Source organism: Pteronotus mesoamericanus, unplaced genomic scaffold, assembly GCF_021234165.1.
Source record: "Pteronotus mesoamericanus isolate MK-2021 breed Mesoamerican mustached bat unplaced genomic scaffold, CSHL_Meso_final contig_24, whole genome shotgun sequence".
NCBI classification, from domain to species: Eukaryota; Metazoa; Chordata; class Mammalia; order Chiroptera; family Mormoopidae; genus Pteronotus; species Pteronotus mesoamericanus.
The window spans coordinates 8,295,703-8,322,296 of NW_026555100.1; the positions used below are offsets into that span (position 1 = coordinate 8,295,703).

The following is a 26,594-nucleotide window of genomic DNA, read 5'->3' on the forward strand; positions in this document are numbered from 1 at the left end:
CCATCCTCGCCCTTTCACCCCGCCCATCGACATCTTGTAGAAATGCCCCCTCCCTCTCCAAGCCTTCCAGCACACAGCCTGCGCCCCACGCAGCGCTGGCCTTGAGCCCATGGCCTGGTGTTTCGTAAGCATGTCTCATCCCCCAGCTTTGGATCTGATGCTCCTCCGGGGCCCCCATAAGGTTGAACCCACAATAGTTGCAGGCTCTGAATGTCATTTTGAAAAATGAATTTCACATTCACTCTCCGCAGCTCCAGAACAACTCTGAGAAAAACGGAAGCACAGGCTATTGTGCCATTTAGCAGGTCAGAAACACGGAGGCTCAGAGAGTTCACGATATGATGCAACCACAGCACCGGGCCTCTGGTGTCGCCACCTGGGCTCTCCCTGCTGCGTCATCTAGCCGTCACTCTCCTATTGCTCCTGAAGCCACCCTTTCTCTCCTAAAAGACACTGGGACGCTCACACCGGGACCTGGTAGAAGGAAGAGAACAAGCTGGACCCAGAGAGGAGTGTCCCTCCCAGGACCACAGCCTCTCACACACCCCTGGCAGCCAGATGCCCAGGGTGGGTAACAATGGAGCTAAAAATAGGGCAGGAGACTGAGTGGCCAGCTGCAGGAAACATCTGCCTCAGCTGCAGAACAAACACGGAGGAAGTCACCGAGCTGCAGGGTCCCCTACTCTGAGGCCAGGGGAGAGCTGGGGGATGAGGGGTCCATGAAGCCCTCAGGTCCGTACCCAGGGCACGGGGCCCAGAGCAGCCCACCACCTGCCCTGGGCCTTGTCCCCCAACTCCCATCTCTCTCTCCCTCTCTCTCTCTCTCTCTCATACACGAGTGTAAACCACCCTCAGGCACCAACACATGTCTTAGAATCAGAGGCACCTTTGTGCCCCTAATCTGTTCCTCTCATTTTACAGAAGAGAAAACTGGGGTCCAGAGTAGGTCAGAGACCTGTCCACAGTCAGAGACCGTGGACAGCGGGGTCGGGGTCTCCCACCCCTCTCCCGGCAGCACCCTGCCTAGCTGCTCCTCTGAGCACGTCCGCCCAGGGCCATGACGCCCCGGACCGGGAAGAGCTCTCCGGCTCCACAGAACAAAGCACACCAAGCAGAGGAGACAGACTTCATAAGACTTCAGTCAGACTCAAAGAGGAACCGCATGGCAACCCATGACTTGGAGGCCCAGCCTCCTTCTCCGGCCTATTGCTCCCCAGCTCCCACCTTTGTGCTCAGAACTCCAGCCAAGGTGAACTTCTTACCATCCCTGGAACAGACAACATCTCAACAGGCCTTGGCCAATAATTAATAACAGTAAGAAAATAATAATAAAGCAGAGGTATATCTTACCAGACCAGGGCATTGGGGGTAGAGCGTTCTACAGTCTACATAAGGCAGAAATGGGGTCCTTGGCAATCCTTTAAATAGCCCGTAAAGGACAAGGCTGGGCCAGTTCTCTGTTGGTCCAACCTACTCAGTTTCCTCCAGGGACAGAACAGAAGCCGCTACTTCTTCAGCCGAGCAGCAGATCAATTTTGGGGGCCAGTCCAGCCTAGGGCGCATGCATCCCACACCTTCCTGCCCTGCTCCCTCCGCCTAGCTCACTCCGAGCCACACCAGGAAGCCTTCCTCAACCTGCCCCAAGCCGCCTCCCACCACGATGTGGCCCCCGTAAGGCCCACCAGGCCGGGGCTGAGGCTGGCCTTCAACTGCATCCTGGTGCTTGGCAGAAAGTAGCCACTTAAGTAAACAACACTGAAAAGATTTTTAAAGAACAATCACCACAAAGATCACCTCTACAAGTATCCATGTCCTGAGCATAACTGAGACAATACAGGCAGGCCGTAGCCCGCGGCCCGCACACAACAGGCACTCCATAAATGCAGCCCGGTTTTGACCACCTCCTAGAAAATGGAGGCGGACGCTGACCCCTGAGTCCCACACAGTAGAGAAGGTTCATGAGGAAGGGGCATGAAGGCTAAAGGCTATGAGGCCCCTTTTGGGCCAGGAAGCTGGACGGGTGATGCCGAGGGGTCCCCTGTCTGGGAAGCAGATTGCACCCACGCAGGAGTCACCTGGCTGAGACGCCTGCGTCTCTTCTGTTGAGTCGCATCTTCCTTATGTCCCAGGAGGGCAAGAAAAATGGGGCATCTATAAAGCCCCCTGGGCTCCTCATTTATTCTTGAGGACCAAACACATTCACCTGGAGTAGGATTTGAAATCACAAAGGATGAATTTTTAACCCCAAATGGCTTACCTCTCCATTCCCCACATTGCCTGTCTCAGGTTTGTTAGGGACAGGGGAAAATAATGGCAGCAGGCAAACTGTCCCAGACCCAGAGAGGGGCGCAGGCGCCACGCTAGGTCCATTCGTCTGTCATCTAACCCAGAGCTCTGGCACATGCTCCCAGAGCCCGAGGGTCCCCTACACCTCTAGGGGTCTGCAGGGTCCAAACTCTGTTCAGGACAGTAAGAAAACATCACTGCCTCTCACTGTGAGAACAGGGAAACAGCTAGAGGCTCAGCAGGGGGCACGGCACTGACCTTGAACTGGGCTGGTCATCACTCACAGTGACAAAATATGCCAGTGTCACTTAAGAATGCCCTTTGATGAAGCAACGCAACAGATGAATGTCACCAAATCTCAGCCCTTGAGTGCATCTTTTTAATGTTCTGTGCGGTGACCTGGGAAGTGCACGTGGGCTGGTCACCGGAGCGCGACAGGGGTCTGGGGGGAGGCGGGAGCCGGAGCTGTGGCTGCACTGGCCGCCCTGCCCAGCCGCCACCACCAACGCTGCTGGAAAGAACAGCCAATGGAAGAGAGGAGGTTGGTCACTCAGAATGGGGGAGCTGGCCGACGTTTTCTCAGAAATGAACACGGTGAGCCTGCCTCTTCGTGGAAAATGAGGGGCAGCATTTGCTGCCAATGATAAAGTCTGAGCTTTCAAGGCAAAAATCAAAATTTTGAAAAAACAGCATCGGCCACTGTGAGTTGGATGGTTTCCCAGCACATAAAGAATTAGAGGTACGGGTGATGTTCACATGAAGAGAGGGGCAAAATTAGGTTTATAGCTGTGAGTACATGAAACACAGTTTATTCTTGTATTATTATTATTATTGTATTATTTCCCATAAGAACAATTGTAAACATACTTTTGCCCCACCCTATATGCAATTTTTGAATATGATGAAATGAAATGCATCCACATTTGGAAGATCTGTGTAACTCAGTGACCAATCTCTGATGTTATGCCTGGGTCAAAGGTCCACTCATAGTGCAAGACAGTACAATGGACTTTAATGTAACAAGATACGCAAAGTTCATCAGTATGTTTTTAGATTCTGTATTTCAGTTAAAATTTAAAAAATTATCACCTGTCATACCTGGCCAGGTAGCTCAGTCGGTTAGAGTATCATCCTGTCCTGATACGCCAAGGTTGCGGGTTCAATTCCTAGTCAGGGCACATACAAGTATCAACCAACGAATGCATGAATAAGTGGAACAACAAGTTGGCGTTACTCTGTCTCTCTCCTTTTCTCTGTCTCTCTAAAATCAGTTTCTTAAAAATATGAAGCAATAAGTACAGTTAAAAAAATTATCACCTGTCAAACTTTTATAAAGTATCAAAGAAAAATATCTATAGGTTAATAAAATACTTCTTTCTTTTCAACCACTTATCTGTGTGAAACTGAATTTTCTTCATATACTTTCATCAAAACAACACATCACAACAGAGCGAAAGCAGAACTACATACGAGAATTTGACTTCTGTTAAACAAGATATTAAAGAAATTTGCAAAACTGCAAAACAATGCCACTCTTCCCGCTATATTTTGTGTTTTGGAAAACAATTATTCTTCCGAAAAAAAATGTATTTATATTAACATAATGAGTTTTCTACTGTAATTTGTAAAAGAAATGTATAAATCTGTTTTTAAATATATTCAGTTTTAATTTCTAAAATGGCAAATGTCAGTTTATATAACCCACATAAACTAAAGCTCTTTGGGGTTTCCAATATTTAAGAGCATAAAGGAAGGAGCCCCAAGACTAAACGTCTGCACATACCTATGATTTAACCCCCACGGCAAGCCTTTGGTTTTGTGTACCAGCATTATTCCCATTTTGCAGGTACAGCCACTGAGGCAGGGAGAGTCTGAGTAACGTGCCCAAGGGTACACAGGTGGCTGGGAGCTTCCAACTACATGCTCGTGACCTACACGCTGCCCATCACATTATGCTCCCAAAACAAGTGCAGAAAGGTGAACAATAATGTGCTATGAAGAAAACCACAAAAGTGAAAGAGGAAAATATAAGTAAATATTGGCATAATCTTGAGGCGGAAAAGAAATTTCAATGCAAAATGCTAAAGACAAACAGTTAACTAGCAGTAGATCAGACTACACAAAAAACCACAAAACAGAAAAACCACAAAGTTAAAAGTCAAATGTAAACTGGGTAAAAATATATTCAACACATTTTTATTATATATCATATTCAATATAGTCTTTTGTTTAAAAAAATGACAAAACAAGTACATCTTGAAAGTAGAACAAAAAAATAAAGAAGAAATTCAAATGGCCAATAAATATGAGAAGAAGAGCCCACCCTAATTTGTCATTTAAACACTGGAAATGATGAGATGCAGGGCCCCGCCTATCGTGGCAACACGGGCACCGCAGGACAGAAGCACCGTGTTGACACGGGAGCCACGCATCGGCCCGCCGCTCCCGAGCACCATTGCAGCGTAAACCGGCACAGCTCCCTGGAGACCGACTTGGCAATAATTTTTAAATACCTTAAAATTATACAACCCTTTGACCCAGCAATTCTCCTATCAATTGATTTCAAAGGAGATAATCAAAGATACGGCCCAAAAGGTGTTGGGTACAGCTTTATTTATATTAGTCAAAGGCTGAAAACATCCTTCATAGCAACAGTGGTCGAAGTGAATGTATCATGGATGTCACTCTGTGGTCATTAAAATGCAGGGAACGTCAGATGACTGTCACTAACAGAATGTGGAGGGAAGGAAGTCAACATAAAAGAATACTGTGATTCCATTGATTAAAACTCAAACACAGGCCAAAGTAGCCTATAGTGTTAAAAGTTAGATGAGAACTCACATCTGGAACAGGAAGGCGGGGGTACAAGAGTCTGGGGTTCTGGAAGAACTCTGTTCCTTGACCTGGGTCAGGCTGCCAAGGCTGTGCTCACTTTCTACAATCATCAAGCTGTCTACTTGTGATGTGTTTATTCTTCTGTACATGTTGAACTTCAATTTAAAAGTTTCAAAAGAAAGGAGTAACAGTGTATTTGCTGACATAGAAATATATGTACTGTATGTGCTTTTTTTTTTTAAGATACCAAACAGCCCTAACTGGTGTGTAGACCAATGGGCTGGGCATTGCCCCGCAACTGAAAGGTCACCAGTTCTATTCCCCATCAGGGCACATGCCTGGGTTGTGGGCCAGGTCCCCGGATGGGGGAATGAAAGAGGTAACTGATTGATGTTTCTCTTCAACATCGATGTTTCTCTCCCTCACTTTCTCCCTCCCTTCCCCTCTCTCTAAAAATAAATAAATTTTTTTTTTAAGAAAATGAGAGACACCAAACAGTGTTTCAGTTTTGCCCAATTAAGAAGTGAAGACTCTTGTATAAAGGTGCACGCGCATGCGCGCGCACACGCAGAGAGAAAATGTTGAGAAGGCTAGATCTCAAAATATTAATGGAGCTGTGGTTACCACTGGGAAGTGGGATCACAGATAAGTTTTCTAATCTTCCTGCCTATCTTTATTTTCTCTGATTTTCCTAAAATGAACCTATACTATTTACAGAAAAAAAGAATTTAAAAAAACAAACTCCATAGCATGGCCTCTGATAACAGTAAGGTTCTGTATCAACCTTGGAGCCCCAAAGCACCCCTGACCTCACAGGAAAAAGGTCAGAAGACTGAGGATGTTCCTGAGTTGCCGCTGACGGAAAGCTAACACCCTCCCCTGGGAGCAACTAGTATGTTGGACTCAGAAAAACTTGGGTAGACCCCAGCACTGTTCCTCATCAGAGGCCCGGCCTGGCTCCTGAGCTTCTCCATGTCTCAGTTTCCCTACAGTGGAGTGAGGGTTAAACAAGGCCACGATGTCCGGGCCTGACAGTGCTCAGGGAAGTTCTGACACACAGGCTCCCCCAGGTTCACAGGAGAAGAAATGGAGGCCCAAGGAGGTTGAGCAATGTCCTCGAACCACCAGCCTGCGCCTCCGGGGGACGCCCATAGAGTTCCCACAACTGGAGCGTGACCCGGAGGCCTGCTTCCTGGTCCTGATCTCAGGAAGTGCCTGGCCCTCCCTGGGCTTCAGTGCCCCCAGAGTAAAGAGCAGGCAAGCCATTGAACTTGACCTCTGGGAGCCTCCCTCAGACCCCACACCCATGATCCCCCTGAAACCCCCATGAGGAAGGCTGTGGCAGGAAAGGTGGATGGCTCATCCCGACAGGAAGTGACCTCATAGGATGAATGACAGGCCCACATTCCAGCAGGAGCCCCACCTGCTGGTGACCTTCAGGGTCATGGGAGCCAGGAGCGGGTAGGCATGCAGAGGCCAAGGCGGAAACAGGATTTACTGAGGAAGGCCAGGCACACGGAGACCCCCAGGCAGGGAAGTGACTTCACTGCACACACTGTCCTCCTCGCTTCCGCCCCTGGCATGGAAGGGAGTTAACCCTGAGAGGGCCAAGCCTCTCCGGCCCCTGGCTAACTCCACACAGGCCAGGGGAAGAGAACCCAGGCTCTCTCCTCTGCCCGCTCCTATTGTTCGCAATCCACGCTGAGAAAACGGACACTCATAGAGGTGGGCACCGGGGGACTCCAGGACCTTTCGCACCTCACTAAGTTGCACAGAGGAGGGAGATGTTAACTTAGGAAAGGTTTCCTGGAAGAGGGGACCAATTAGCTGGGCCTTTAAGGATGAGCAACATTTGACAGACAGGAAAGGCATTCTAGCAAACAAATAGAGCCAAGTTCTGGCTGGTGTGGCTCAGTGGACTGAGCGCCAGCCTGCAAACCATCAGGGCACATGCCTGGGTTGCGGGCCAAGTCCCCCATTGCGGGGCGTGTGAGAGGCAAAAATTTCTCTCCCTCTGTTTTCTCCCCTTCCCCTCTCTCTAAAAGTAAAAAATCTTTTTTTTATATCACAACCTCTCTGGCCCCAGTGCCCAGGCTTATCCCAGCCCATCAGGCAAAACAAAACCTACTGGTTTCTGGCAGGGGAAGAGCTCCCCCACCTCAAACCTCCAGGGGCAGAGGGAAGAGCAGGAAGAAAACACCAGGGCACAGGAGGGGAAGAAAAATATTTTTATGTTTTTCCCTCTTCCTGTTTGTCTATCCTCTTGATCCCAAAGCTCCTAGCGGCTAGCTGTTTGTTCAGGAGAGCTCTGAACAGCAGGAGTGACACCTTGCTGTTGGCCGCCCTGGACCAGGCAGCCCCTACCAGCCGCGTGCCCGCGTGCCCACAGACCCCTGCCCGGCCCAGGGAGGCTGCTACATAAAGGACCTTGCAACCGAATCTGGGGCCCAGGAAGGAGGACCCGAGCCAGGGCGGCGGCGCTGCTGCCATCGTCTGTCTCCTCAGCGCCAGGTGGCACCGATCAGCTCCACACTCAGCTCTGATCAGCTCAAGAGGCGACGAGAAGGATTCTGAGAAGGATTCGAGGAAAGGACTCTAAGCCTGGCCAGGGCACGGGGGTGGGGCTGGGAACACGGAGCATGCGCTGCACATCAGGCGGCCCTGGCATCCAGTCCGGGCTGACCAATGCCTTGCTGTGTGACCTAGGCCAAGTTACGGACATTCTCTGGGCCTAGTCCCCTTACCTGTAAAATGAGGATAATACTGGAACCTATTCATTAAAGATGTGATGAGGACTACATGAGACAACGTAGGGGAAGCGCTGGCACCTAGGAAATGCAAATAAACATTATTTGTCCCCACTGTCACCATCTAGCTGACCCTCTCACTCAATCCTGAAGATCAGACGTGCCTTTAAAATGTGCTCAAAAGAAAAACTGTAGCCTTAAACAGGAAGGAAACCTGACATGTGCCACAACGTGGATGAACCTTGAAGACATTATGCTAAGTGTTTAAATAAGCCAGACGCAAAAGGACAAATGCTGTCTGATCCCACTTATATGAGGTGCCTAGAGGAGTCAACTTCAGAAACACAAAGGAGAAGGGCCATTGCCAGGGGCAGGGGGCGGGGGACGGAGGGGATGGGGACTTAGAGTTTAATGGGCAGAGTTTCGGTTTGGGAAGGTTAAAAAGTTCAGGAGGTGGCGCTGACAGTTGCACAATGCGAATGCACTAAATGCCACTGAACGGCACAATTAAAACTGGTTAAAGGAGTAAACTTTACGGTATGTATACTTACCTCAATAAAAAAATTAAGGGCTGACTCAAAAAATAGGTTTTTTTACTTGCCCATGTCCGTTTCTGCCCCTGCCCTTGGACAGTTCAGGGTCGAGAGGTGAGGCAGGCGTGGGAAGAGCTAAGGCACTGCCTCCCAGGGAGCTGGTACCGTCCAAGAACCAAGTGGCAGGAGCTGAGGAAGGGGACGTAAGTGCCGCCTTGGGGGCCTGGGAGGGCCGGGAGAGGAGGTGGCTCCGAGCAGGGCGTGCATCAGCCCCAGACTCCGGCCCCTTCCAGTACAGGCGGGTCCGAGCGAGGCAGCTCCAGGCTCCTGCGCGTACCAGGAGCACTGAGAGTATGAGACATACAGGGACCCACACAGGCCCCGCACACAGTCTCAGGCCAAAGATGCTGGTACAGCACCGCCCCCACCCCACCCCTGCAACATGCCAATCCCGGCCCCTGCCTGGCCAGCCCAGGAACCAACACCCAACAAACAACACCTCCTCATCTCTCCAGCACCCGCAACCAAGGAAGGCAAACTGTGGTCTGCCCATCTTCTCCAGGGCCAGGGATGGGGAAGGAGAGGGCACTCCCGGTGCAAGGAGACACCGAAAAAATGCCGTCCAGAGACCCCCTGACCCCAGCCTGACCACCTTCCCCACAGGGCGGGGTGGGAAGCAGCGGGCCAAGGCTTGGGGGTGGGAGGTGTCTAAAACCCAAGGTGAGACAGCCTGAGGGATGGCTATCAACGGTCCCCAACCTTTTTGGCACCATGGACCAGTCTCGTGGAAGACTGGGGACGTGGGTGGGGGGCAGAGGCGGGAAAGGACTAGACGCTGAGCTCAGGTGAGCCATGCTGGCGGCCCAGTTCCTAGGCCGCAGACCAGGACCCCTGGCCTAGATTGCACCATAAGTCACGATGTGAAGGCAGGCAAGCCACTTCCCTTTCTGGATCGCCTGAAACCTCCTTACTTTCCTTCTTGGTAAAAAGAGGATTCTATCCCAGTACCCAGCAAGCACTCCTAGGTACACATCCAAAGAAGGAAGTGTGTGAGGGCACCAAAGGACAGGCAAGAGTGCCCAGCAGCTTTTCACAATCATCGAAACTGGAAACAAGGCCAAAGCCCATCTATGGGGGGCAGGAAACACAGTGTGGCGCCCCCTACAAGGAATACAACACAGCAATGAAAAGGGACAAACTGCTGATGCCAACAGCATCGCAGGCCTTACGGAGTTTATGTTGAGAGAAAGAAGCCAGAAGAAGCCAGATTTAAAGCAGCGCATACTGTATGGTTCCATTTACATAAACTTCCAAGATAAGCAAGGCTAATTCTTGGGAAGGCCTTCAATAGCATGGCCATTTGCGAGTGTGGGAAGGTCGGGTAACTGCCTGGGCCCTGGGGAACGTTCCAGGCCACTGGAAATGTCCTATACTTTTATCTGGGTAGGAGTCATGCAGGTGATTCATCTGTAACAATTCATCAAATTACATCCTCATTTACTGTCTCTAAATTATATTTCAATTTACAAACAGCTAATAAGTCATCCTCTGCCTTTCTCTGATGAATGCAATGAGGTGATACTGACATTCTGTGGGCAGAAAAGCCACAGAAAGGGTAGGGCACATGGGCTGGGAGTCGGAAGGACCAGGGTTCAAATCCTGATGCTCCTCTGACCAGATACATTTTTTCAGTTTTGATTTTTTTGTTGTTGTGGACCAGATTTTTTTATAACAAAAGTAATTTGTACTTACTGTCACAAATCAAAGATGAAGAAAGAAAAACATTATGCCCTTCCCGTCCCCCTCCAAGCCCACTTCGTAAGCTTCCTTCTACAAGCTTTTTTCCCTTAACAGAACACACAAACACCCCTCCCAGTTGCTGCATGCCACTCCAGCGCTGTCTCTTTAATGGTGGCCTGCCTTCATTGTATCACTACTCATTCAACAAACAGCCACTAAGTATCCATCATGTCAGCCAGACAGGCACAGTCCTAGCCCTTCATGAAATACATTCTATCAAGAGAAAGGAAAGGGGAGGGGGAATCAACAAGAAATACTATAAAGACAGGCTCTGGCAGAGTAGTTCAGTTGGTTAGAGCACTGTCCCGATACGCCAAGGTTGTGGATTTGATCCTTGGTCAGGGCACGTATGAGAATCAACCAATGAAGGTCAACAAATTGGTGAGCGCGCTCTCTCAAATTAATAAATTAAAAAATGTAAATTAAAAAATACAATAGAGACACATTTTATACATTGTGAAGAGGGCTACAAGGAGCTGAGGTGCTGAGATTAAAAAATGAAGACGGGCCCTGCCTCATGTGACTCAATGGATTGAGTGCTGGCCTGCAAACTAAGAGGTCACCAGTTCGATTCCCAGTCAGGGCACATGCCTGGGCTATGGGCCAGGTCCCCAGCTGGGGGTGTGCAGGAGGCAACTAGTTGATGGGTCGCTCACATATCATGTTTCTCTCCCTCTCTTTCTCCCTTCCTTCCCTTCTCGCTAAAAATAAATAAATAAAATATTTTTTAAAAGTGAAGAAGGTAGTTGAAAAGGACATACTGTAGATAGGATAGTCACAGAAGGCCGATGCTGACATCAAAGAGCAGGAAGGTTTTGGCCACGTGAAAAAGCATGCCAGGCAGAGGGAAGAACACATGCAAATGCCTTGGGGTGGGGAAGAACTCAGAACTGAAACGAGACAGTGTCCTGCACACAGAGCCTTATGTCCTGACAGTTTTACTTCTTTAGGACAGGCTACCCAAATCTGGGCTGCTTAGATAAGAAGACATGTGCCTTTTAAAAACTCTAGTAGATACTGCCATATTACTTTTCCAAAAGGTTATAGCATTTCACACAGAAACCAGAATTGCTTAAAAGGGCCAGTGTCCTCATATCCTCATGGGTTCAAGTAGCTATCAATCTTATTCATCTTGCCCATGTGAAATCTCTCCACTTTCTTGTCTGTAGAGCGAGGTAAATAACAGTGCCTCCTCCCCAGGATGCTGTGAGGTTTAAATGAGTAATAAATCCATCTAATCTGCGGCTCCCTGCGCCTCGCAGAGTGAATGCTCAACGAATGGGTGCAGGTAATCACCGTCATTTCTGTACACGTGCCAGGAGGTAACTGCCAATGCCATCATTACCAGGCTGACAAGGGGAACTCCCCAAGGGGAGATCTGAAGGCTCAGACTGACAGGGTTAGCATGGCTGTCCCTGGACTCAGGGACAATAGGGAGAAGGAGGTGGAAACTAGGGCTCAGCGTAAAGGAAGAGCTGTTAGCATAAGAGAAGGCTGGGAGTCAAGAGATTAGGTTCAAGCCAACCTTTCTGGGACTCAGTTTCCTCATCTATAAATTGGACTAATTCATTCGCTCTTCAAGCAGCCATTCTGGGGCACCTGCTATGTGCAAGACCTTATTCTAGGAGCTGACAATACAGAACAAAAGTTTCTGCCTCATACATGCTAGCTGGAGAAACAAAAACAAACTATATAAATTAGTCAAATTAGAGAGTCTATCAGGTTATTTGTGATAAGAAAGAAGAGAGTTATGGAGATGAGGTATGAAATGTTAGACAGGGTCCCCAGGGGACCTGGCCCACAACCTAGACATGTGCCCTGACTGGAAATCAAACTGGTGACCCTCTGGTTCACAGGCCAGCGCTCAATCCACTGAGCCACACCAGCCAGGGCCTGACTTTTACATTCTAACAAGGTCACCCTAGGCTGCTGTGTTACAATAGTCTATAAAGGAAGAGGGAGGAAGCCAGCAGACCCTTCAGGAGCCTACTGCTCTAGTACAAGAGATGCGGAGGCCAGGGCCAGCGGTGCGGGGAAGATGAGGAAGAAGGGCTCATCCTGGATCCATCTACTCTGAAGGTGAAGCCAGCAGGACTTGCTGGCATGTCATTTCTGAAGACTGAGAAACACAGAGGAACCATGGATGGCTTAGGTGTTAAGCCTGAGCAACTAGAGGGATGGGGTCGCCACTAACTGATAAGGAAGACTGAAGGGAAGTGTGCCGTGAGGACTGGACAGACAGACAGAGAGCCACGGCCTCGCCCTGGCTGCAACCTCAGAGGGAAGCAGCAGGCCCCAGGGACCTGCAACACACGAGGCCGGTGTGGGTCGTTAGGGAGGACAGCACAAGACACAGAAAGGGAAAAGTGGGTCCAGAGGGCACGCCAGCGTGGTGCGCCTGACCTGCCTGAAGCTTTGCTGTCCACAGAACCCAGGTCACGGTTAAGGCTGCTGCTCACAGGTCTGCATCTCAGGTGGGGAAACTGAGGGAACTGAGTTCTACAGTGAGGCCCTCATTTCGAAGCCAGAGAGGGCCAGAATGAGCTAAGGGGTTGGGCAGGGAAGGCATCCAGCCGGCCCATTTGGTTCCTAGAGCTCCCACCCCCAACAAGGACCACGGAGCTGGGGCCCAGCGTCCCCGGCACCCAGGAAGTCTGCAGGATCCCGAAGGTGAGGCAGGGCTCTGGGCTTCCAAGGCCAAGAACATGACTCAGTCCAGACTCCACAGATGTCTGCTTTGGTATCTGTGAGTTCTTTTTTAAAAATTCACATACCACAAAATTCACCCTTTTAAATATACAATTCAGGGAGTGGGGGTTGGAGGTAGAGGGATCAAGCAGGAACCAACCACGGACGGACGGACGCGCACAGCGGTGCGGTGATCGCGGCGGCGGGGGAGGGGCGGATGGAGGTGGAAGAGGGTATAAGGCGGATAAATTGTAATGGAAAAAATACAATTAAAAAGTAATAAAATATGCAATTCAGTGGCATTTAGTACATTCACAATGCTGTGCAGCCATCACCTCTAGTTCCAGAATAGCAAACCCAAAAAGTTAAACATAAAATTACTATTTGACCCAGCAATTCTACTTCTAGGTATATATCCAAGAGAATTAAAAACAGGTATCCAAACAAATACTTGTATGAGAGGGGATCCAAAAAATAAAACAATTTATTTATAAAACATTGTGTATTTATTCTTCCACATTTAAACTTCAGTCACCTTCAAAGTCCTCTCCATGTGATGCAATACACCTATCGGGACTTTTTTTCCACTGCTCAAAACAGTTTCTGAACTTGTCAGTTTGGATGCTTTTTCATGCTTCTGCCGTTTTTTTTTGTTTGTTTGTTTTACCTCTTCCACATCAGCAAAACTTCTTCCCTTTGAGGACGTTCTTCATCCAGGGAAACAAAAAAAAGTCACTCAGGGAGACATCAGGTGACTAGGGAGGGTGGGGCGTGGGGGTCATGCTGTTTTTGGTCAAAAACTGCTGAACACTCAGTGCGGTGTGGGCAGGTGCGCTCCTAAATCACCAGTCATGAAATGGGCAAACATGTTGAGTCTTCAAAAAAAATTCCCTGAAGCCGAACACAGCCTCTCACCAGAACGCCAGCTGGAACACTGACACAGATGGGTTCCTAGAACGCTCAGCTGGTGGGGCAAGTCTGCACTACAAGGGACCCACCCTCCAGAAGATAATTCCGGATTTTTTGGGTCCCGCCTCGTACACCCACGTTCATAGCAGCACCTTTCACAACAGCCAAAGGAGAAACCATCCAAATGCCCATGACCGATAAATGAATAAACAAAATTCGGTGTGTGCATACAATGGATCATTATTCAGCATTCCGCTCTAAAAAGGAACAAAGCACAGCTACATGCTACGATGTAGATGAACCTTGATAACATTATTCCAACTGAAAGAAGAAAGACACAAAACATCACATATTGTGTAATTTTATTTACATGAAATATCCAGAACAGGTAAATCCATAGAGACCAGAATACAGATCAGTGGTCACCAGGAGCTAGGACGAGAGAGACGGGTAGCGGGATCCAGAGTGAGTGCTGAACAGACGATAAAGGGTTTCCATTTGAGGTGATGAAAATGTTTTGGATGTTCAACCTCACTAATCAAGGAAATACAAATCACAACTGCCAAGTGATTTTACCTCCTGCCTGTCATGGCTATTACTTTTTAAAAAAGAGACAACAAGTACTGGCAAGGATGTAAAGAAACTGGAACCCTTACACACTGTTGGCAAGGTGTAAAATGGTGCAGCCACTATGGAAAACAGCATGAAAGTTCCTCCAAAAATTTAAACTAGAACTACCATGTGATCCAGCAATCCCACTTCTGGGTATTTATCCCACTTTCAAATCAGAAACTCAAAAAGATACCAGTACATCCATATTTACTGCAGCACTGTTCACAACGGTCAAGAGGTGGTGGCAACCCTAATGTCTATTCACACACACGCACGCACGCACACACACATTCTGGCACAAATAACGCCCTTTTTATTACAAAATCTTTTATCACAAAGTTATAAGCATGTAATTCTGTAACATAACAATATCACACTCAGGCACACCATATAACATTTTAGGTGAGTTGTTCAAATTAAAACTAAATTTTGAGGTAAAATAAATTATTACCCCCATATTATCACCCTACCAACCACACTCGAGCAGGCATTACTTCTGCCGGACCCTGTATATATATATGCAAAAGTATGTTTATAGTTGTATTATATATTTGTATTATATATGCGCCCTATTTTCATTATCCACATATATACACCCAATGGAATATGTTTCAGTCTTAAGAAAGGAGATTCTGCAACATGCTACAACAACGATGAACCTTGGGGACATTACACTACGTCAGAGATTTTCAACCTCTTTCATCTCCTGGCACACATAACTAATTACTGAAATTCTGCGGCACACCAAAAAATATTATTTTTTGCTGATTTGATAGAAACATAGGTGTAATTTTGATTCATTCACACCAGACAGTTATTGTGTTCGCTGTTGTTATTTTTTTATTTGATAAGTTAAGGCAAAAGAAGTCAGCGGCCCTGCATAGATAGCGCCACTATCTAGTATAGCACACGTTTTAAAAATTCTGGTAGCGCAGCGAGTGGGCCATGGCACACCATTTGAAAATCGCTTCAGTGACATAAGCCAGTCCCAGAAAGATGACAAATACTGCAAGATTCCATTTATATGAGAAATCTATAGCAGTCAAATTCATATAGACTCGAAGAACAGAGCGGCGGTTGCCAGTGCCAGGTAAACATGAGGAGCAAATTCTAGAGATCTGCTGAACAACATCGTCCTGTGGGCAACAATCACGTACTCACTTTTAAAATGTGTTAGGAAGGTAGGATTCAGGTTAAGTGTTCTTACCACAATAAATGTTTAATGTTTTGGAATAAGACAGAAGTGATAGCTGGCTGCCCAATACTGTGAGTGTACTAATTATCACTGAACTGCACACTTTAAAAGAGTTGATTTTTACGGGATGTGAATTTCACCTCAATTCAAAGAAAAAAGTAATGAGAGCAAATCCTGGGCCATCTGCCTGACGCCCTGCCATGAAAGTTGGGGCTCAAGTCCTGTGTTTACAATCCAGTTCCTTCCCTGTGAAGGCCAAATGACATCATCGCACACAGCACAAACAAAGGTTGTGGTTCAAGCAGAAGAGGGGGCTGGGGTAGAGAACTGAGCCACCCCATAGCCCATGCAGCCTGGATGTACGCAATTCAAAGGCCCAGCCTCTTAGCAGTCAGGACCATGTCCATGTTAGGAGCATCTGTGTGATCTGAGCAAAGCCCATCTCTGTTTGTGCCAAATTCTCGATTCCCACAAGAAGTGGGTTTAAGAACGTCTGTACAGAATCAATAACTCCACTATTCCGCCCTCATCTTCAATCAAACAAGCCAGCTTTCCAGATATCAAGCGATGCCCTATTAAAACAGACATTTGGGGATTACTCACTGGCAGTGTGGGCTCAAATGTGAATAATCAGAATTACCCCAAACTATCCAACTAGCCCAATATTATCACTGTCACTCTGCATAGCAGGCCCGCGTGACAGGGCCAGGAAACAGAAGCAGCCCGGGAACACCACTCCCTACTATCAACCCAACGTTGGCAGTGTAATTATTTACATCCTTCCAATAAATTAACATTATTCATTTGAAATGGGTTGGCTTTCTGGTTTTATTAATATTCTGTGTTTATTTTATAGTTACGTAAAAACTAAATCAAAGGCACTCTACCTAGTTTATATTTGTGCACATTTAAGTTATATTCCAATAAGAAAACTTAAGTGAGTCTTTTTTCCTCTAAAAGGGAGAGAGAAAGTGGATTAGTGAGCTGGGTGTGGGGAGTAACAACTAAGAGGACAGGTTATCCTTTGGGACTGATGACAATGCTGTAAAATTAGACTGCGGTGACAGATGCACAACTCTGAATCTGCTAATAGCTACTGAGCTTATGCTTTATATGAGCGAATGGTATGGCATGTGAATTGTATCTCAATAAATCTATTTTTAGAAGGAGGAGAGGTGACATATTACCCAGGTTTGAGCAGCTCTAAGCTGGAGAAGTCACAGAAAACAAACCCACCTATTGACAGCTTCTCCCCCAGGCCCACCCATCTCTCCCTCCCCTCACACCACCCCCAAGGGCTCGGAGAAGGAGGCTAAGGAGAAACACTAAGTCACCAGACAAGGCCACCTGGGGTGAGCGGGGGCCACCCTGGAACTCCACACAGGATTCCCATCTCCTGGAACTCACTCCATGTAACAGAAGTAAGACACGACTTTGAATTATTAAACTAAGAAAAACTTAAAAATGATGAAAATCACCAATGTCACTAAGTGTGCAGGAATTGTGAATCATTTATACATAATGACAGTGTGAAGGAAAGGAGCGTGACCATACAGATTCAGAGTCTCCATGACCCAGCTGGCTGGGGTCAGGGTGGAGCCCGGGGCGTGCCCATCTGAGCCCGGGCAGCCCTTTCCTCAGGAGGCTGGAGACATCCCCCCTCCACGCACCCGCGCCAGGCACAGCCTGCCACTCAAGACAAGGTCCCATCAGTAGGACCCTAAAGCAGTTTCCTAGGTCTGCCTCCGCAAGGGCCAGCTCCACTGCAGCTAGAAGGGAGGCCTCAAGGGTCTGTCCACTGTCGACCCAACCAATTGCCCTCTCCTTGGGCCTATTCCTTCCAGAGACACTTCACAGAGACAGGAAGCCCCCGCTGCTGGCTGCTGGGCGGGAGGCGGAGGTGGAACGTACGTCCACCCGGACACCAACTTATCTGCCCGCACAGCAGAACAATCCTTTTTACACCAATGGCCCTCTCCTCCAGAAAGCTGCTCTGAACTGGCCACCGCTGGGGAGCCTTCGTTCTGTCTCCCCGAAGCCTTGCTGGGCACCCGCTCGGAGCCAGGGGGGCGAAGGACACCCCCATCTCCCAGCCCTCCGCTCAGCGGGATGGTTCCCAGGAAATGCGCCTAGAAGCCCAGCAGCAGCGCTGGGGACCGATGGCTAAGTGAAAAAGTGGGTCCCTGAGCCGTGGACCAAGAGTGATCCCATTTATATCCCCAAAACGAAAAACTACACAAAGTCCCATCGAGGCACCGAACAAAGACTAAGGGATATTCGGTGAGTGCTGGCAGTGTAAACCCTTGGCGAAGAGAGAAAGGAAGGAGGGAAGGGGGCTTTTTACATTTTACTCTCTGCGAAGCTACAACTTTAATCTTTCATAAAGATAACTGCTTTATGTTATTTTTTAACTGAAAATATTTCCAAAAGCAGGGTGGGATCTGGCCAGCATGGCTCAGTTGGCCGGGTGTTGTCCCGCAAAGTGAAAGGTCACCAGTTGGATTCCCAGTCCGGGCACGTGCCTGGGTTGCGGGTTCAGTCCCCCGGGCCCGGCATAAACAAGAAGCAACCAGTTGAGAATTCTCTCTCACTTGGGTATTTCTCTCTCTCTCTTTTTACGTCTCTCAAAAAAATAAATAAATAAATAATTTTTTTTTCTTTTTTTTTAGGCAGGGTGGGTGTCCATCAACTGGGAACTTGATAAGCAAGCTCCCTCCACACGGGAACACTACACAGGAGTAAAAAAGGAACGTACTGCAGAAACATTTGGCAATGTGGACACATCTCAAGAAATCATGCTGAGTAAAGAAGCCATACATAAAAGACGACCTATTATATAAGTCCATTTATGTGAAAATCTAGGAAAAACAAAACCACAGTGACAGGAAGATGATAAGTGGGACTAGGGGTAGGATGGTGACTGACCACAACAAACCATGAGGAACCTTCTGGGCGACAGAAATGTTCTCAGACTTGACTGGGGTGGTGGCTACATGTCCGTGACATTCACCCACACTCGCCCAGCTACATACTTAGAATGGGCAGATTTTATGGTACACACACCTCAATAAAAAAATTCCTAAGTAAGGTAGAAGAGGGAATGGGGAGCAACTGATCAACAGGTATGATATGGGTTTTCTTTGGGCGTAAGGAAAATGTTTTAGAAATTGAGAGGCAATGGTCACACAACATTGTAAATGTACTCAATGCCACTAAAATGTATGCTTGAAAATGGTTAATTTTATGTCAAGCAAATGTCATCTCAATTTTTAAAAATTAAAGGTAGACAAGGAAAAAATTATTATTCCCACTTTGCAGATGAGAAAATTGCACTCAAAGGAAGCAGTCACTGCCAGCTCAAGGATTACCTACCTGTGCGTCCGCCTGGTTTAACGCGCAGCACAGGAGGCTCCCGCGCAGCACCTGCCCCGAGGGCTCTGCAGCTTGGGCCCAGTCTCCAGGGAGGGCCCGTCCCTCTGGGGCATTAGGAAACCAAAGCTTCCCAAGAGGTCTTGGAGTGAGCCAGTGGAGCAGCACCTACAGGAGACCCCCCCCCCAAGTTCATGGGTTCCATCAACAGACAGGACTGCATGGGGGGAACGGGAGTGAACACCCACTAAGAAGGTGGTCAACCTAAGGCGAAAGCCTCTCCGCGCAAGGATGCACGCAGGGGAGCCCCCATCAGATCCAGGCTGGGCGAGGTCTTCTAGGCACTGCCAGCAGGGCCCTGGGGCTTTAACAGAGGGCTGCTCCTGGAGAGTTCAGAGGTCAGCACCAACCTCAGGGACCCCAGGAGGAAGGACTCACTAACTACAGGGCAGCAGTCAAAGGGGACATACCCACCAGCCACTTTGTGACCAGCAGGAGAGGGGTTAACTCTTGCATGGGGTCTACAATTCCAGGAAAAGGAAAAGGGCAGCAGAAATCCCCTCTGTGCTCTCTAAACAGAATCTCCACAACACCCAAGTATTCCTAACCCCCACCCTGGGGTGGCAGGACAAAGGCCACACGCCTGCAGACAGGCGGGCGGCGGGGCTCAGCAGGCTGCAGAGGCTGGCACGGTGCAAGGTCATCGAAGGGTGTCCACCTCTCCTCTCCCCCCCAAAAACTGACCCAGCCTCATGGGCTTCTCAGGGGCGAGGGCGGGAAACCCAGCGGTGGATCCACAGCCCTCCCAGTACCACACCCTCCTTCCTCCTGGAATTTCCGATAGCCCTAGCTCCCTGGGAGCCTGCAGGGCCATCAGCGACACACCCAGCGCTCAGATTCACCCCCCCACCCCCGCCCCATGCCTGCTATGGTCACGTAGGTAACCCCAGATGCCCCATGTCTCTCGCAGTGCCCCAGCCCAAACAGGGGTACGCCCTCGTAGCTAAAGCCAGTCCACATATCAGTTATATCAGTTACAGGAAATATATAAAACAATTTCTGAAGTCCAGAAATTCCACTGTTAGACATTCACTCCTTAGGAAAGCCTAAGGAGTTTTCAAAGGCTTCAATTCACTGAAAGGAAGGGGATGAGGATTTATTAACTCATGGGTATCTTGACTAAGAGCAAAAATAGGCATGTTGATCTTGGGTAGGAGGAGTCTGGAGCCCCAGCTCAAAAATGAGGGGCACGAGGGAAAGCTGACAGCTTTTATAAGGGGGTAGGGGGGGTATCTAAAGAATCGAGGAACTGGGAATGTAATTCCTAAAAGGAATTCTGGTGGGCCTCCAGCCTGTGTCCTAACAGGGAAACCTGGGCTGCCCCAGAGCCCTGCGTGGCAGGGGCAGAAGGTCCCAACATGCAGGGTCTTTCCTAACAAGCCAGGAGTGCGAGGGTGGAACCCCTCCCCGGATCCACGGATCTGTTCATGTCCCCCACCCACACCAAGCTGTGTCACACCTTCGCATGGGCTGCTCTTTCTGCTCGGGAAGCCTTCCCTCACCCTTGCGCAGTCTGGGCCAGCCTTCAAAGCCCACCTGAAGCATCGCCCTGCCCCCAGGCAAGCCATTCCCTCCCTCTACCTCCACTCTTGGCCAGCACAGACCCTGGGAAGGTACCAGTGGGGGGTGGCAGAATGTACCTACCTGCCTCTCTCACCTGGCAGGTGTCAAGTGTCACTCACTTCTGGTCCCCTGCACCTCATACAGAACCCCAATCAAGAACAAGCCAAGAGGCATCCTAGTGGCTTCCCACCATGAGGCACTGTGCGAGCATCCTGGTCTCTGGCCTCCTAGGTGTCTCCCTTCGCTGAGAGAAAGGTGATAACAGAGGCACCTGAGGTTTACTGAGCATTTACTACAAGCCACACTCTAACAAGTGCTCTCCGTGCACTGCCTCCTATCATCCTTGAGACATTCTTATAAAAGAGTTGCTATCATTAACCCTGTTACATAAGGGCATCAGGCACAGAGAGGTTAAGCGAGTTGCCCAGGGGCACACAGCTAGTGAAAGAGCCGAAATTTGGACCCCAGCGGTGAGGTTCCAGGACCGTCGCGGAGGTAGGAAAATAATCAGGGGGCAGCTGTCAGGACAAGCTCTGAGTGGGAGACGAAATTTCTCTTTTTTCAGGTCCCAGCCAAAGACCCAGGGAGAGCAGCAGGACCTCCTCCCAGACCGAGCCCACCGCTCCCCGGCCCATTCCCACTCTGAGTGCCAGTTACAGGAAACACAAAAGGCCCATCTGCAAGCTCCTGTGCCCTGGACCAGGGAGGTGCACGGCTGCCCAGTGGGAGGCAGAGCCATGATTTGGGGCTATTCTTAGCAAACCACTGGCTCCCCTCCCAGAGGCGCAGAAGGCAGCGGGCCCAAGCTTCCATACACCCTGCCTGCCATTTCCTGACCCTGCGTGCAAGTTCCACAGAACTAAGGAGTGGCTGGTGGGCAGGGGTGAGGACAAAGCCCTCCAGCTTTCGAACAAGAGGTGCCGCATGCCCAGCCTTCCTGGGGCCAGGCACCTGGCTGCTGGAGCAGCTCTGGAGAGTCCTGGCCACAGGCTCACAATCAAAGCACCGCTGACCAAGTGCTCGCTCTGCGCCAGGGCCAAACCACAAGCTTTCCATGGATTATCTAGCATTTAACCCTCACAACACCCCCAAGGGACAGGGGTTAATGGCCCCATTTTTAAAATGAGTTTCACTTTAAGTGAGTGAGTTAAGACACTAAGTAACTTCTCCAGGGTCATAGGGTGAGTTAATGTCAAGCTGTATCTAGATTCTGGCTCCCAGTCTCCAGGGTGGGCAGGAGAGGAAACTATAGCCAGAGGCAGGAGGCCCCCTTCTGGGCCCAAGGCCAGAGTTTCAGAGAAACGTAGTCCACACCAGAGAACAATGATTTCACCAAAGACCCCACAGCAAAACTACTCTCCCAGTCCCCCAGGGATGGGTCCTTCCCTGCCAAACCCCCTCAGGCTTGGGGTCAGAAGGAAAGTCCCCTGCCAGATTGCTCCCCTACCCTAGGACACACAGTCGCACTTCAGGAAGCTTCTGGGGGCTCAGGGAAGATGAGACTCAAAGGTTCAGGGAGCCCCTGCTCGTGCTTAAGGCATGCACCCAGCCCTGTCACTAGGGAGTGAGAAGGTCAAATGATTCTCAGAGCAAAACAGAGACTACTGAGCCCTGGGGGTCTTCGAACCCCAGAGGAGTGGTCTACCAATGAAGCCACACCACAGACACCTGCACTATCACCCCAAACAGGTCCACTTCCGAGCACTGCTTGCCACTCATGACAATGACTGAGCGGTACACAACTCAGACTACGTCCTGGTGCCCACCTGTGCATGTCCTGGCCTCATTGTCAGGTGACTCAGCAGGTATATGTCTCTGTGTCCCCGGGGAGCCCACAGCCAACTCACGTCTACCCAAGTACTCAAGTCACTTCCACGTGGCTCCATGTTCTGCGCCAGTGAATGTCGGCTCACATCCACGTCAGAAGCTCATATGTCTGCCCACTTACACATCAGGTGAAGGTGTAGACCTGTCTACATAGGGTCTGTGGCCCATGTGTGGTTGATGTTTCTGTGTTCACATTGTCTGCCCCTACACATGTCTTACCCACCTCCATTGTCTTTCCATCTGTCTTCATCGTGTCTCTATCCAGTGTCTGTCTCTGCCCACGCACTATAAACCTGAGCACGCATACATCTCTGCTCGTACAGCATTCCCCACCTGTACCAGGGCGACCCTGTGTGTGCCACCTATTTGGAGGTGGATGGGCATGTTTACCCAAGTACTCACGGTGCTGGCCAAGGGCTGCAGGGTGAGCTCAGCAACTCCTACTCCCAGAACAGCGCCCAAGGCTACATGTACAAGCACACTGCCACCTCCGCAAAGTGTTCCAGAAAAGCAGAAATCTGCCAGGGATGTTGGGGGAGGGACAGAACCCCAGACACAACAGAAACCTCAGACATGAGGTCAGTATTGCCCCAGGTACCTCCCACCTCAAGCCAGCCCTGCCCAGCCCACCCACCTCCAACACCCCAACTCCAACACCAGTGGCCAGTGAATGGGAGAGTGCCTGCCTGCACTCACAGGAAACTGTCTGGCTCAGGGCCTCCCCCAGCCTCCCAACCTCATCCCCAGCCCCCAGCAATAGAGGCTCTTCAGAAAGGAAGTGAGGACTTCCTCCCTGCTGGCCTCTGAACCTCCAATAAAGCCGGATCTAGACCCCCAACCTCAGAGGTCCCCGAGCAGCTGGGAGAATCCAGCGCTCAGCCTGACCCCACAAATTAAATGGGTTTCTTCAGAAATCTACAAGCAGGGAAAAAACCACCTGGAGTGAGGCTGGGGGCACATACAGAAAGGGGAATTTCCTGAGCCCTCCTGCTGTTCCCGGTCCCTGGGGGCGGAGAAAGGTCCTCTTTACCAGCAGGGTCATTAGAAAGGCTGGGTATGGAGCCGGAACATTTCAAGCATATTTGCATGACTGACTGCAAGAGAACTGGACCCCAGTCCCCGCCTCCCGTCACCACCAACTCGGTCTATGTCACTCACTTAGCAATTAATCATGTGCAGCCTCTTGGCATTTCTACTATTACTACTGGACCAGAACTGGTATGGAAACCCCACAGCAGCAAACTTTGCATGTTTCTGTCCTGTCTTCCCCACGGGGCTGAGCCGCCAGAGGACAGAGCCCTCCACCTCCTCCCACCACTGCCGTTCTCCCAGGCAGAGCCCAGTGCCTGGAACTTAAGAGGCACTTGGTCACTGGGTCCGGTCGCTCTGCATAAAACCCATGGAGTTAGCCACTGGGCCTCCAGTTGGGAAAGTAAAGAATCCCAGAAGCTTGATGAAACCAGGAAGCGTTCTTCCATGTCTGACTCCCCATGAGAGAAGAGCATGTTCCAACCATGTCCGCCACTGTAAATGGGGTGCAGCAGGTCTCCCACGCACCATACTCTGCTTTCTGACAGGTCACTGTCTCTTCTGGAAAAACCTCTGAAGATGAAAAGGAGGCTCTCCCGGGAGACCCAGGCCCACAGAAGGAGAGAGCCAGAGCGGCGCAGAATCAAAGCGTGTGCCCACGGGTACCTCTGGGCTCTTCCGCTTCCACAGGCCTCAAGACCCCTAAATATGAGCCCAAGTGTGGATCGTGAGACAGCTTCGCTTCCCCCAGGAAGTCCGTTTGGGGCTACCCGCAGCCCTAGCCATGAAGAGTGGAGGTGTTGCCAGCCCACATCTGCTGAGATCAAGGGAAACCTCGGGAGAGGGGGTAGCCCAGGGCGCGACAAACAAAATGACCCAATATCTGCTCACTGTTCAGTACGTGATGTCCCGCTTCTCTCCCAGGCACCAATCCCGTGCGAGTCTGGGTGGGGGCCCAGAACCTCTCTTCTCCGGGGAGCCCAGGGAGGCGTTAGCTCCGGGGGATGGGGAGCGGGTGGTCAGAGCGGCCGAGAGGGGTGGGAGAGCAGAAGGCTCCCGGATCTGCCCTACCCTCGCCAGCATCGGTACCTGCCAGCCTGCGGTAGGCGCGCTGCGCCGGGACTGCGGGCGCCAAGTCAGGCAGCGGCGGGGCGAGCCCGGCGCGGGCTCCGGCTCGCTCCTCCCAACTTCCCCAGCCCATCCGTGGGCAGAGGTGACTCCGGAGGCGGGCAGGCCGGGCGCTATGAGGCGAGGTCACCAGAGCGAGAGTCCGCGTTTGCCGACGGTGAGAGCTGCAAGACCCAACCCCAGCGCGCAGCTTTGGTCCCGGCGCCCCGCGCCCCCAACGCCGAGGGGCGGGCCCCGTTGGGCCGCCAATCACCGCTCCCGCCAACGCCCGACCAGCCTGAACCCCGGCCCCAGTCGACTAGGGGGCGGGGGGCTCGGATTTAAAGACACACTCACCCGAGCCGCGTCCGGTTAGGCGTCCAGAGACTCGGCTCCGGAGCCGGGAGGGAACGGCTGGCCCCACCTTCCCCGGCCCCGCTTCCTCCTTCCGTCCGCCCACCCAGCTTAGGGAGGAAGAGTTTGGGGCGGGGGAGACTGCCTGGGAAACCAGTTCCTCTTCCCTTGTCATTAATTCGGTTCGTTCTGGAAGATACCCAAACCCTACATCCAGCCTTCCTGGCTGGAGAAAGAAGCAAACGCTGGCGGCGCCACACCCCCTCCCAGACACCAGCTCCCCGAGAGATTCGCGAGCCTGGGCTTCCCTCGCCTCTCTGCCTTTTAAAGCCAAGCGGGCTGTACTGTGCTGTGCAACCTGATTTAGGCGATTACCTTCTCTGGGCCTCAACCTCCTCAAGTGTCATTGCGCGAGCCCTTAAAGAGCAGACTGTCCGCTCTGTAGTGGGTTTCTCCCAAGCCCTGGCCACCCAGAGAAATGCGCCCCTCCGCCCTCGGAGGCGAAATGGGAAGAGCAGGCAAGACACTTTGGAAGGGAAGGGGGTCCCTCTGTCCCTCCCCCTCGGCTCCCATCGGCGACACGCACAATGTCCGCTCCTCAAGGGAGTTTGCCCCTGCCTTCTGCGCTGCGCGGGGTTGCCCCCGCATAGCAGCCCAGCCAGGCCTACTCGACGCCCAGAAGCCCAAACTCGCCCTTGGCTCGCACGCCCCCGTGGGCCTCCGTGTGCGTTTACTCTCTACAGCGGCTTCCTCTCCGGGAGGTGGGCTTTGTTGTGGTTAGTGAGTCACTTCCTCTTTCCCCACCGCAATCGGAGGAGATCCTTATTCCCTACCTGTCACTAGCTGCCTGGCCATCAATCAGAGTTGATGCCAAAGTGAATGGAACCCAGATCTCTCATAATGAAGGCAGTTCAGCCCTTACCTCTGTCCAAAGTCAAGCCAGAAAGCGCTGTGCTGGGAGAGGGGCGCTGAGCCCCCGCAGCGGCGCCTGAACCCTAGCAATAAGACAGGAGAAATGCCTGTCGTTTGTGGTGTTTACCAGGTCTCCAGCACTATGGTCTCAAGTGCTGCACCTGGATGAGTTTATTATCACTATTTTTGGGAATGAGGAAACTTAGTGGGTGAGGTAGACATGTCCTCACCTTCAGGCTTCCCGGGTCGTACCTAAAGTGTGCCAGGAGGAGAAGGGCCGAGAAAGTCAAGGAGTGGTCTGGCGAAGCAGACCCGACCTTCGGCTAGGCTCACGGTTTATGGGCTGTGAGATCTGGGAAAAGTGACATAAGCTCTTTGATCCCCAAGTTCCTCATCCAAAAAATGGTCTGTCCTTCAAAGAGATGTTGAGGAGCCAGGAAGCGAGGGCGTGTGATGCCCTGGCATCGTGTGTGTCGCATTGTAGGCTCCAGCCTTAGATACCATTCTCTTCCTTCTCCCATCACACCCCCGTACCCTACCCCTCCAGCTGTCAGGCCCCCCAGCTGAGGGCCCGCCATCCTGAGGATGCTGTATTCCGGAATAACTCCCATTGCAGCCAGGACTGTGGTGGGGGTGTGTGCAGTACTAGCATATGCGTGCACACGTGCATGCATGCATGCACAGGCACGCACACTACTCCCCTTCCCTCACTGTCCAGCAGGTGCTGGAGTATGTGGCCCTCTTTCTCTCTAGACCGGCTCCTGGAGG

At 50.7% G+C, this 26,594-nt stretch overlaps 1 protein-coding gene across 3 annotated transcripts in view; it reads right to left on the reverse strand.

Moving 5' to 3' along the window:
• The window catches only part of PALD1 (phosphatase domain containing paladin 1), a 65,431-nt gene extending 40,455 nt beyond the window's left edge, over nt 1–24,976 (reverse strand). For 2 of the 3 annotated variants that reach the window (XM_054572664.1, XM_054572662.1), the window contains exon 1: nt 24,543–24,650. The gene's annotated coding sequence lies outside the window, so the exon portion shown is untranslated. Of the gene's footprint in view, nt 1–24,542; nt 24,651–24,917 lie in introns of those variants that run through there. The other variant, XM_054572663.1, reaches the window with a different exon arrangement.
• Nucleotides 24,977–26,594: the final 1,618 nt, after the last annotated feature.